Below are 13,559 nucleotides of genomic sequence, written 5' to 3' on the forward strand. Positions count from 1 at the left end.
TAGGTGATCTTGCTTTTCATGAGGTGAAGAGGGTTTTCATGCTGGGAGGATGATGCTGGATCAGACAGCTGGGTTGTAATCCTCTCTTATACTTCTACTATCAATAAAGTTCTTTGACTTTTCCTCCATATAATCGTGTATTTGCGAATCTTGTTATTTGTGGATGCAATTGTATGGTTAATGTATTTCTGATAATGCATTGTTTATGATATAATAGATCGAGATGCTTTGATAGTGTTTTGTTGCTTTGCCTCTACAGGTATTCTCTAAAGCGGGACAAGGAGGAGAAGAGTGGCAAGCCTATCAAAGGAGAGAGGAAACAAGCAAGGAGCCAAGTAGAAGATACAGGTTGGTCCCCTTTGCTTCTCTCTTATCTTTCATACATAAAGGAAATCTTGAAGCGCTTTGAATTGTTTGTTTCTAAGATAGCTACCTGTCTTAGTGGGACTAGCAGATAAAAAAGACACTAGTTTTCCCGGAAACAGATGCGCATGCCACAAATCTAGGAAAAAGCAACACTTGGGGGGAAACTTATAAAACAACTTTGCATGTAACCCCCGGCTGCTAAAAATAGCTCCCTGAATCATGGGATGCCTTTTGCATGTTGTCTGTTACTAGTTTGGGAAGAGAAAGTCATGCATGCATGCAAGCCAAGTTTCCTTGGTCCCGGGTGGAACTGGTCAACCAGACTGTTCATGCATGCAGTTTCTCAACTGCTTGGGAAAAATGCGCATTCCTTGCTAGGAGCTGTGCTGACTGCCCAGGAGGATTGCACAATTGTTGGGTAGAGTAGTTGATTGCTGCCTAGATTTGTGAAAATCCTGGGCTTAGCAGCCCTGTTGGGGAAATTTACGCAAATCCTGTTGGGAGTGTTGGCTGGTAGGATTGCGCAATCCTGGAGCCCAGCAGGTTGCCAGAGAGGATTGTGCAATTTCTGGAGGGAAGGCTGGTTACCCTCCAGAAATGCGCAATTTTCATGGGGACGCTGCTCAGCCTGCAGCTGGACCAAGTTTGGGTGAATAGCCTGTGAGGGGAATGGATCGATTGTGGTCGATACACTGCCTTTGTGTGAGGAAAACACTAAAGCTTGAGTACTTGACGAAGCAACAAAGTGTTGTGAAAGGTTGGTAGGGAGGCTCCAAAATAGGTTAAGGCAAAATTTTGGAGGGTGGTTGTAGCCGCTACAACATAACTCAATAATGATAATTCAAGCACTTAACATGCTCACCTATGAGTGTATTGGGTGATTTTAGTTAAAAGAATGAATAATTAAATATCATCTCACCAACTATTCTTTCCATTGCATACATATATTCACATTTCATGAAGAAAACAGATTTGAAGCAAATACATAGATATAAAATAAAAAAGATGGTCCAAATATTTTAGAGAGCTCTAAAATGATTTCATTCAATCAATAGCTTAAAGAGTCATAGGAGAAAATTCATGATATCTCTTACGTAACACAAGTTTATGAAATCACAAATGTCAGGTCCTCTTGGAAATAACTCTCTGCAAGCTTCAAAATTAATATTACAGACTTGAAATTTAAGTTCATAAAGTATGTGCCCAAAGAACTCTACAAAAATATTGATACTTAAGTGAAATTTGAATGCATTCATCACTAGGGGACTGGGATGAGGCTCCTGATGAGCCCCAAATTTGGTAACATTTTGGGCTCATTTGGCCTAACTACCTTTGCTCAATCCTTCATTTTTCATAACTTATGCATCATTTTTTAGTATATTTATGTCATTTGTACGAATAAGGGCAGTCACTATTCCTAGGTGGCTAACGCGTGCTTATTTCAGGTTTTTTGACATTTAATGGAGCAAAACCACGCAGATGATGGCTAGGAGACAGCCAAGATGGGGTTGAGCATTCGTAGGAGGGTTGTCCACATCATTAAATGGCCTTCCTCAGGATTTTCACCGCCAACTCCGAGCTCCGACAGCCACCACAACCGGATCTAGAAGGCAGTCAAACGGATTTTGAGGAAGCAACAGTTCACTCTTAGTTTGGTCAGCGGAGCCCCACTGATTTAGGAGGTGAGCTTGGGGCCTCCAGATGTATAAATGATAGGGCTTTAGCCTTCAAAAATGACTTTTGAAACCTTGTTGCACATTCTGGATTACGAGCTGCTAGCTCTGTTTTGCTCTTTTGTAGCCATTATTGGCATGTTATTTGACTTATGATTATTATCTTTTAATGGAAAGCAGACAGATTTGAGTTCAGTTCTGAGTTCTTAAAGGAGCCATAGCTCTCGGGGTTGGGCCCAACCTGAGAGCCTAAGGCCTCCTTCCTTTGTATTGTTATCTTTCTTTCAGCATTATGGTTTTTATTTACATGCATTTGAAACACAGTTTGTTGAGTTAGATTCCTTGGTGTGGTTAAGTAGGTCATTGGTAGAAGATAGAGTTGCTTTAGCTGTTTAGAATAAATTGAAGAGATTGGAGTTGATAAAAGTTCCGGAAAAGGGTTGCTTGCATACTCATTTTCACCTCTTTCTAGGGGCTGGAATTGCAGACAGTGCTGCCCACCAAAACCATTGGTTTACACGTTCATGCAATCTGTGGTGTAATATTTTTGTTTGTAGAAGTGCCCATGCGTTCAGATCTCTTGGAATGTTTCTTTGTTTCAGTACCATGCATGCTTCTCCTTAGAAATAACGTTGTTGTTCATTGATTTTATTAAACAGTTAGAATAGGTTAATAATATTTCGGTTATGTGCAGGACGTGGATGATTTGTTTCGTTTACACTGTGCAGCGCTACTCCCTCACTCTCTTGTCCTTCTAAGCCGTGCCCAGGCCAACTACTCATCTCCCAATTAGACCCCTTGTCTCTCAACTCTTCTATTACCCTCGTTATTCTACCTTCTTCTGCCTTCCATTCCCTCTGCATTCTTCAAGACAACCTAGCTTTGCACACCCCCTCTTCATCTCATCTCTCTGTCCCTAAGTCATTACAAACCCCTCTCCTACCTCCCTATCCACCCATGCAGCCTCTTCCACTCACCCATCACCCTAAAATCCGATTATAGAACATCCTGTAGGAATTACTGAACTTCCTGTAGAAATTCTGAACATCCTGTAGAACCCCTGCAGACTTCCTGTAGAAGCTCATAAACACGGTTGCTTGGCATCCAAACTTTGTGAAACTCTTTGAAAGGATGTTAGGGACTCCTTAGACCCTCTCTGAGCCTTCCTGACCTCTTCCAAGCATTTCCCCCCTTGATCTACCCCTGCACAGTAAAGATCCAGTTAGAAGCACATGCATAATAATTCCAACAACTTGAAAAAAAATACAAAAATATGTTCTCTTCAGATCAAAGTAGTCTAGACACATGCATCTCACCTTCCTAGAAGTAATGGCATCTCTTTCAGTAGTTTGCATTCCCACCTTTGCATCAGTAGGACTAGCTGGTAGAATTAGGGTTTGCTAGGGTTTGTATTTCTTGTTGGCTTTCAGTTCCTTTCTGTAGTAGGTTAATTTCCTTTGAGTTAGCTTTCGTTCATCGGTTAAAAAGCTTCTTCTAAGAACTCATAGAAGTTGGCTTGAGTCTTAGCGGACTTGTGCCAGCTGACCAAGTGACAGTTGCGGCAAGAGCTAGTACTTGTGCATACAGCACCGTCGCTTCCAAGTTTGTTACGAACTACTGGGTTGATAAAACTAAAGAAGGAAGCTCCAGGAGTTGTAGCATTATTGCTACAATACTGGAGCCCACCATCTTTTTGGCGCCGTTGCCGGGGAAGCGTCAGAGTATTAGTGATTGTTGCTTTTCTTCTATTTTCCTACTCTTGCCTTCTGCTAAGTAGTTTATTTCATTTCCATTCTGCAAAAGTAGCATAGACATTTCCTACTTTCATAGATTAACATTTCAATTCCGCAATTTCATTCCTGCAAGCGTAGATTAGCATTTCAATTCTGCAAAGCATAGCTTAGCATTTCAATTCCTGCAATTTCATTTGAGCAAAATAGATTAGTTCTCTCATGCTTTCATTTCAATTCCGCATTTCCATTTCAGCAAGATAGTTAGTTGCAATTCAATCTGTTTTAGTTTTGTAGGTACCAGAAAAAAACAAAAGCAATCAAAAGTCTTTTCATTTCATGCCTCGTAGAAACCGAGATAAAACAGGCAAATTCTTACCCAACACCCCCACCACATCACTAAGTCACCCTTCTCTCTTCTTTGGTGACAGTGATCCAGAAGAACCTATAGGTGAACCTCCTGAGATATACGAAGATCTTATAGCAGAAGAAGAGTTAGAGACCACTCCATCTGAAGCTATGGCTGACAATAGGGGAGAAGATGAGAGAATTGAAGGTGCCTTCCCCATCCGAGAGACGAATGGAGACATGAAAATGAAGAACATCAGTCCCTCCACTTTACCTCACTTCCATGGACTGACTACGGAAGATCCTGATACCTTCCTGTTTGAGTTTGCTGTCCTTTGTCGAACCTATGACTATACTGAAGATGAGCAGAAACTGAAACTCTTCCCCTCTACCCTTAAGGATGCAGCATTACGCTGGTTCATGGGCTTACCTGGGAACAGTATCACCACTTGGGCCCAGATGCAGCAAGCCTTCAATACCAAGTACCGGGACTACTGTAGGTCCAAGGAAACCAAGGGAGAAATCTTTCGGATGACCATGGGGAATGATGAGTCTTTAGAGGATTACGAGGAAAGGTTCCAGCTTAGCTATAAACGGGCCATGTGCACACTTGACCCTGAATCTCTTAAGTTGGTCCTGCTCCGAGGAGTCCCGGAAGACCTCTTAGATACCCTTCACATGCTAGCTAGGGGAGATATTTACCAACTGCCTTATGAGGACATAAAGACTGTGTTTAGAAACCACTCTAGGGCAGCCCGGAAAAGAGGTAGAGGAAACCCCCTCTTAGCTGGTATTCCTTTCTCCAAACATGAGTTTGCAAATCAATTAGAGGATCTCAAGAGTGAGGTGAGACAGAACATCGCCATGCAACTGGATACATTCCGAATCCAGCAGAAGAAAGAGGAAGCTAAGAGGGCTTTGGCTATCTTCTGCCCTAGGTGTACAAGGAAACACCCTACGAATGAATGCCCATTACATTCGGTTGAGGTATGTTTTGTCTGTGAGGAGGACCACCCCACAAACCAATGTCCAACCTTACCTGGGCTTAAATCCATGTATCAAGGGACATAAGCGCCCACTGAACCTCTCTATTTCCTCAACCAAAGAAGGCCACATGGACCTAGACATTACCAACAAGGGATGCAAGGGACACCCCAAACCTATTACAGCCCCAACCAATCTGCTCCTATGCCTTCCTGGGAACCCCCTGTTCATCCTTCCTGGTCTATACCTCCTCCATGGTCTTACCCACCTCAGTACCATACTCAGCCCACTACTCCTTCGTTTCACTCACATGTCCAGCCACAACCTCAGTGGAATGCACCTCAACCGGGGTGGAGGCCCCAGTACAATACTCCTCCCGCCATTTTGCCTCCACCACCAGCTCAACCACAACCATTACCTCCTGCTCCTCCAAGGCAGCCCCAGATGCCTGCTCAACCGAACCCGAACCCCAACAACAAACAGGCCCAGCAGGTATATACTGGGGAAACATCATGCCCTACCTATGCTGTGGAGATCCAGGAGATCAATCTGCGATCTGGAAAGACTCTTCCGGATCGCCAACCTCCTCCCCCAGAGGACGAGGAAGATAAACAGGAAAGTGAACCAAAGGCCATTCCACCCTTTCCTGAGAGACTAACAGCCACCACACAACCCAACCCAGAGGAGGATGAGCTTCTGGGAGAGCTCAAACAGTTGTGTGTGAAAATACCACTTCTCCAAGCCATCAAAGATGTACCGATATACAACAAACTGGTTAAGAAAAAGTGTTTTAGACACCCAGGCAGGCGAAAAAGAGATGCTTCAACCATCAATGTCATAGGACAACTGTCTGATCTTATGTTGGGACAAGTCATCTGCCCAAAGTATTTGGATCCTGGGAGTCCTGTAGTGGATGTCCACATCAATGGCACCATCATACCTCACACATTGATTGATCTGGGGGCTGCCATTAATGTGATGACCAGGGATACCATGCTCAAACTCAACCTTCAGGGTTCCTTGAGAAAGACCTCGACAGTCCTACAACTAGCAGATCGCTCCACCGTGACTCCCGAAGGGATTGTAGAGGATGTCTTGGTCTCTGTTGACTCTTGGGAGTACCCTGCAGATTTCTTGGTTCTGCAACCAAAGGCAAAGCTTACCGGATACCCTCTTATTTTGGGAAGGCCTTGGTTAGCCACTACAGATGCTTACATAAGCTGCCGTGCAGGAAACATGACCATCAAAAATGGTCCTATGTCCAAGCAGCTAGTCCTGTACCCTCCTGCCCAACCCTCATTAGAGCATGACTTACCACTTTGGTTGGAGGAAGGAGAAGAGGATGAGGTGTACTCAGCACCTTTGTGCACCCTAGACACCACTAGGGGAGGCCTCCCAACCGAAGATGATTTGATTGAGACCTTGATCCAGACTCCACCTCCCAGTGCATTGTCCTTAGAAGAATTGGTGGAGGATGCCCAAGCCAGCACCTTGGTGGACCTTTGTGTGACCGAACCTGTCACTCCCAGAGTCAAAAATGTGGAGTTCGGCCCTGAGAGAACGTTAAAGATCAGCTCCTCCCTATCTCCTTCCTAGGAAAAAGAGCTGTGTAGTCTGTTGGCCAATCATCTAGATGCTTTTGCTTGGAGCTATAAGGAGATGAAAGGAGTCCATCCTTCGGTCTGTACCCATCACATCTACATCAAAGAAGGCTGTAAACCGGTTAGGAAACCCCAAAGGAGAATGAATCCAGCCCTTAAGGACATCGTCAAGGAGGAATTACAAAAACTGTTAGATGCCGGATTCATTTACCCCATCTCGGATAGCGAATGGGTGTCCCCTTTGTTGTTGGTTCCCAAGAAAAACGGGAAGTGGAGAATCTGTGTGGACTACCGAGAACTGAACAAAGCTACCAAGAAAGATCATTTTCCTCTACCTTTCATAGATCAAGTGTTGGATGGACTGGCAGGAAAGAAGTTTTTCTCTTTCCTAGATGGGTTTAGCGGGTACAACCAGATCGAAATCAGCCCGGAAGACCAAGATAAGACCATCTTCACTTGTCCTTGGGGTACCTTTGCTTACCGAGTTCTTCCCTTTGGACTATGCAATGCTCCTGCCACCTTCCAGAGGGCCGTCTTGAGCATCTTTTCTGAGCTGGTCCATGATTCGGTGGAAATCTATATGGATGACTTCACTCCTTATGGGTCCAACTTCCAGGAAGCATTGTCCAATCTGGGAAAAGTCCTCACCAAGTGCATTGAGATGAACCTGTCCCTTAGTCCTGAAAAGTGTGAATTCTTGATGACTGAAGGGACTGTGCTAGGCCATACCATTTCTTGCCAAGGGTTATAGGTGGATCCTACCAAATTGCTCTCATCAAGAAGGTTCCACCTCCTCAGAAGGTAAGATATGTTCGAAGTTTCTTAGGATTAGCGGGATATTATAGGAGATTCATTAAAGACTTCAGCAAGCTAGCCTCGCCATTGTTTAGCCTCTTGGCAAAAGATGTTGAGTTTAAATGGACTGACGATTGTCAGAAGACTCTGAATGAATTAAAGGACAAGTTGGTGTCTGCCCCAATCTTGAGAGGTCCAAACTGGGCCCTACCTTTCCACATCCACACTGATGCCTCGAACAAAGCCATACGGGCAGCCTTGGGACAAGTTGAACAAAAAATTCCATATGCCATCTACTTTGTCAGCAAAAACTTATCCAAGGCAGAACTGAATTACACTGTAACTGAGAAAGAATTCTTGGCCGTGGTCCATGCACTGAACAAGTTCCGACATTATATCACTGGATATCAAACATTTGTACATACTGATCCTGCTGCAATTAGATATTTAATGAATAAACCAGATGTGAATTCTCGTATTATTAGATGGTTACTTTTGTTGCAGCAGTTTGATTTGACTATCGTTGACAAACCAGGTAGAGAAAATGTTGTTGTTGACTTTTTGTCTAGATTGGATTTACTTGCAGATGAGGATGGAACAGTGGATGACCAGATGCCCAATGAACATCTGTTTGCTATTTCAGTACTCTCTCCATGGTTTGCTGATATAGCAAACTACCTTGTTTCAGCACAGTTCCCTCCGCACTTATCCTCAAGAGAAAAGAGCAGAATCGTCAGGAAGAGTGCCTCATTTACTTGGATCGGGGGCAACCTGTTCAAGCTTGGCCCTGATCAGATCTTAAGGCGTTGTGTAAGGGAGGAGGAAGTCTTTGATATCCTCCTAACCTGTCATGATGGGCCTTGTGGAGGACATTTTGCAGCCAAAAGGACTGCCTTCAAAATCCTGCAGGCAGGCTACTATTGGCCCACGCTTCATCAAGATGTCAGAAGGTATATCAGCCAATGTGACCGATGCCAAAGGATGGGGAAACCGACTCCAAGGGATGAAATGCCTCTCCAACCTCAAGTGACTCTTGAGCCATTTGAGAAGTGGGGTATGGATTTTGTGGGTCCGATCAATCCTCCTTCGAGGCAAAGGTCTTACATCATTGTGTGCACAGACTACCTGACAAAGTGGGCAGAAACCAAGGCAATCAAAGCAGCGACAGAAGAAAAGGTGGCCGAGTTCTTAAGAGAAAACATCTTCTACAAATTTGGCTACCCAAGAGAGTTAGTCACCGATCAAGGAAGCCAGTTCACCTCCAACTTAATTGAAGACCTACTAGCTCATCACAAAATCAAGCATAGGACTTCCACCCCCTATCATCCTCAAGCAAATGGGCAGGTGGAAGTCACCAATAGAGCATTGGAAGGGATCTTGACTAAGGTGGTGAGCAGCAGCAGGAAAGATTGGGCAGATCGCCTGGTTGAGGCCACGTGGGCTTACAACACCACCTGGAAGACCACAACCGGCTTCACACCTTATGAGTTGGTCTATGGGAAGAAAGCTTTGCTGTCAATTGAGTTTGAATACAACACCTTGAGGATGGCAGCTCAGCTGGACCTGGATCTCAGCCATGCCCAACAAGAAAGGCTATTGCAGCTGAATGGATTGGACGAGCACCGAATGTAGGCCCTTCTTCACTCAGAAGTGGTTCAACTTCAGAGGAAGGTGTGGCATGACCAACACCTCAATGACAAGCAATTTCAGCTGGGAGATTGGGCACTGTTGTATGATTCCAGGCATAAAGATTTCAAGGGGAAGCTGAGAACCAGATGGCTGGGACCATATGCAGTGGAAAAATGTAATGACAATGGATCTGTTCTTATTCGGACCATTGATGAGGAGGCCATCCCTATGCTTGTCAATGGGCATCGACTAAAGATCTACAGGAAACCTCTCTCAAGACAAGAATTGATCAAAACTGTGGAAAAATCAGTGCTGGTCATAGATCAGGGTTCTGCCTCTGCTTTGGGCATACCTTGAAGATCTTAAAAAAATAAAAAAATAAAAAAATAAAAAATAAAAACAAAACAAAAAATAAAAAGATCCTTGGGTGAAAACCTTTCTGAGGCTCCAAGGCAGATGGTAGGGGTGAAAACCTCATTGAGGCGTCCCTACTATCTTTCTGAAAATGTTTGAAAAAGACCCTTGAGTGAAAACCTCTTTGAGGCGCTCAAGGCAGACGGTAAGGGTGAAAACCTCATGGAGGCACCCCTGCTGTCTTTCAAAAAAAAAAAGAAGAGAAAAACAAAAAAAACAGGGACAACAAGTTCACAATGTGGCAATGCATGCAGGTTGCAGGTATTCTATGAAGGAAAAGAGGTCCCTCAACTCAAAGACAAGGGTCCTTATTATGCTACCAGGTGACCTCACCAGTACCCCCTCCGAAAACACTCATCTTCTCCAAGGTCTGGGCACGATTTGATCACAGTTTAGTCTTCTACAGGAAGCTACAGGACTTTCTACAAGAAGTTCTGTATTTCTACAGGAAACTTCCTGTAGAAGTTTTGGACGGCCCAGAACTAATTGTGTGGGGAGATCTAACGACCGAGGTCCGGCATGGAGGCATGCAAGCTACTATTTTCCCCATCACACACCGCTGTCGCCTCCTTCTACCACCCCAGTTGCCATGCAATGGAAATACCTGCACAGTCAAAACAGAACATTGAATTATCAGAGGAAGCGCTTCTCAAATGGAAAAAGATGCAGAGATACCATGCAATACTTATCAAAGCCATCCGAGGGCCCTGCGATCATGACCGTGATGCCACCGTCTCCACTGTTCAGCATGTACCCGAGGAGGAAAAACTGCTACAGGACATCCTACAGGAATCCCGTAGCAGTTTAGCCAGCTAGAGTGTACACCATCAAGACGCCTGCAACATGTAGAGCGGGCACATGCACCACCCGCAGCCAGGTAATAGGCATCGTAACCATCAGCAGTCTGCGAAAAGGAAGGACCCCCGGGCCTGTGCAAATAGCAGCAGCGAGCAAATCTAATCACCATCGTCCTGAAACCTGAAAATCATGTCGCGGCCGCACAGGTAAGTGCCTCGCCCTTTCTTTCGTCAAATTACATGAATACTACTCTAGAATGTTTGCAAGTATGGAAATGAATGGGTTGAGCAGTCGAATGGCCATTCAACTGGCCACGAAGACCAGTCAAATGGTCTAGTCGGACTTGGAAAGTGGTGGTCGTGGCAAGAAAAACGGGTAATAGACACGTGAGGGATGTCCAGTCGGGGAGAAGCGGCGATTTAACGAAAATGGCGGCGGCAGATCTGCGGGGAATGATGCGGCAGTCAGGGAGATTTGCAGTGAAATGAGTAGGTGACGTCGTCCAACGGTTCGGCAGGGACAGCTCACCCCCGCACCATGAGTTCAGCCAGGATTCAAATCCACCGCCTAGATCGCCACTCCACTCATTTATCATCGGCCGTTTTGAAGTCGAGTGAGCGTCCGAATTTCTCTGAAGCTCGTTACTCCAAGTCTTCGGCTTGTTCGAACGTCTGGTAGCGACACAGAAGGCGCAGAACCACTGCGCGCTACTCCTACAGGAAAGCTACGCTACAGGAAGCTCACTGCCACGAGGAAAATTGGTCCCTTCACGTCAAGGGTGGCGAATTGGAAAAGGTAAGCCTGAACCTGTTCCTCCCATGCAATTGGTTTAAAGGGTGGCGAAGTCGACGTCTTCAAAAATGTAAAACTACAGTCTGAGCATAAAACTGCAAGCGTCATCTTTCGTTTGCATGAATTGTCGTCGAAGTATATGTGGGGTTTTCTACAGGATGTGATTTATAATTGAGCCCCTGTCAAGGCTCATCTGTAGATAATCTTCACGAATTGTGTGCGTGACAGAGGCGTAGTTCTACGCTCTGTCCCAAAGAAATATGAAAGGCCATCTTTTGATACGCACCCGCCACCTCCGGTTAACATAGCAGGCTTTCACCATGCCGGGTGGATTCATCAGAAAGGAACCGACGGACTCAAAGAAACTAAGGGAGAACCCTGAGGTGGCGGAATTGTTCACTCGTGCGCGATGGATGTCGTTCTGCGACAAACTTCAAGGTTATGATGATGAGGTGGCAGAGGAGTTCTTGCGAGCTCTGAAGCCAAAATAAAAAACGCTGGCCACTGTCAATTTCAGGGGTTTGAGTCTCAGACTCACCCCACAGTTCATCAGCAGAGTCACTGAGCTCCCAATGGGGGTACCGTGGGACAAGGAGGAGAGGAAATTAGGCCAAAAGGCTAAAAAGGAGTTCTTCCCACCAGAGGAGCAATTCTCAGAGGATAAGAACGGGGTTCGCAGAGCTAGCTTACAGCCACTTTGGAGCGAGGTCAGCCTCCAAATTATGAAATACATCACATGCGAAGGACGGTTCAGCATTGTATATGGGTACCATTTCCGGCTACTCACAGAATTAAGGCATCAGATGGACCTACCTACAGAAAGAAAACTAAGTATTCCCTACTTCCTCCTGCAGTCTATGACTGAATGTGCCACCAAATTACGAGAGGGCACGCCAGACCAGGTAGCTCATCATGGGCTCATTAAGCTCCTCGTGGAGGATGCACTCCACACATACAAAGTCCCTCTCTCGTGGGAAGCCTTCCGGAATCTGACTAAGGATGGCGATATCAAAATGTTGACCGAGGAGCTCACCTCCTCCAGCAGCGAGGAAAAAGAGTCAGTACGCACAGAGAAGAAAGGGAAAGGCCAAGAACCCACGGCCAAAGCACCGAAGAAAGAGCAAAAAGGGAAACAAGAGAAAAAGGTTGTCGAAGAGAAGGATGACAAATCCACATTGACACCCAGGGAGAAAAGGTTACAAAGTAGGGTGGACAGGACTGAGCAAGTCCACGTCAGTAAAGGCACCTCGACAGCAGCCTCAACCAAGTCAAAAAGCAAAACACCCTCAGCCAAACAGGCTAAAACGGTGCCACCTGTTTCTACAGGAAAACCAAAACCGGCTTCTACAGGAAGCCAGAAATCTGCTGATACAGGGCCTTCTACAGGAAGCCCTGAGAAAGGAAAACCAAAGGAAAAGAGAGCCGAAATTCTTGCAAGGGAGGCAGCAGCAATGCTGGCCGCCCTTAGTACACCTCCTAAGATGAAGGAAAAGCGAAAGAGGGTGATCCCTCTGTATTTTAAAGCCCGGAGAAGTGTGAGAATCAAAACAGGTAGGCCACAGCCTCCATCCAACAGCCCAATTACTATAGAGGATGCCCCTACTTCGCCCAGGGAGAGGTCCCCCTCAAAAATATCAGTCACTTATGAGCGGGGGAGCCCGAAGACAACCACGTGGAAAGAGAGAATGGACAGGTTGGCTTCACAAGGCCGGCTACAGGATGCTGAGGCCACTCTACAGGAAACCTTAGCCCGACTTAAGGAGACAGAGAGAATGGAGGGAGAGGCACCCTCATCACCACCTAGGGAAGACGAAGTAGAGCCACCAAGAGAAGAAGAGAAAGAGCATATTCCGGAGCCTAGTCCCCAGCCAAGTTTGAGCTCATATTATAACTTCTTAGAAGCTGGAAAAATTATACCACAGAAATTCACTGTGCCACTTTTCTTCGTGTTGGAGGAAGAAAGAGTGAGAACTCACACGTGGATGAAAATAGATAAATCAAAAGGAGTGGCTGATATAGGGTCCTTGGAGGAACAACTCAAGGAGGCACGAAAAGAATTAGCTATGGCCAAACACGTGGCAAACTGCCAGCGGGTGTTCCTACAGGAAGAAAATGAGAAACTTAGACTGCAGCTACAGTAGCTGAAGAAGGAAAAGGGAACATCCTCAGGGGAAACTACAGCAGAACATCAAGGCAGAGAAGGACTGCAAGTCGGTCTTGGGGAGCCAACCTCGCATCTACAGGAAGGGGAACTGCAAGCACAAATCGAGATACAAGCTCTCAAACAACAGTTGCAGCAAAAAGAGGCACAACTGGCTTGCATGGCCAATTGGGCCATGGATGCTATACAATGCAGACAGCCGACCAAATCCTATGGCCTGTACCTACGAGACCAGTGGCTACAATTTCAAATCAACGCATTAGCGCAG

This window comes from Pinus tabuliformis, chromosome 6 (assembly GCF_031772625.1).
Source record: "Pinus tabuliformis cultivar Carrire ecotype Pingquan chromosome 6, CPIR1, whole genome shotgun sequence".
Taxonomy (NCBI): domain Eukaryota; kingdom Viridiplantae; phylum Streptophyta; class Pinopsida; order Pinales; family Pinaceae; genus Pinus; species Pinus tabuliformis.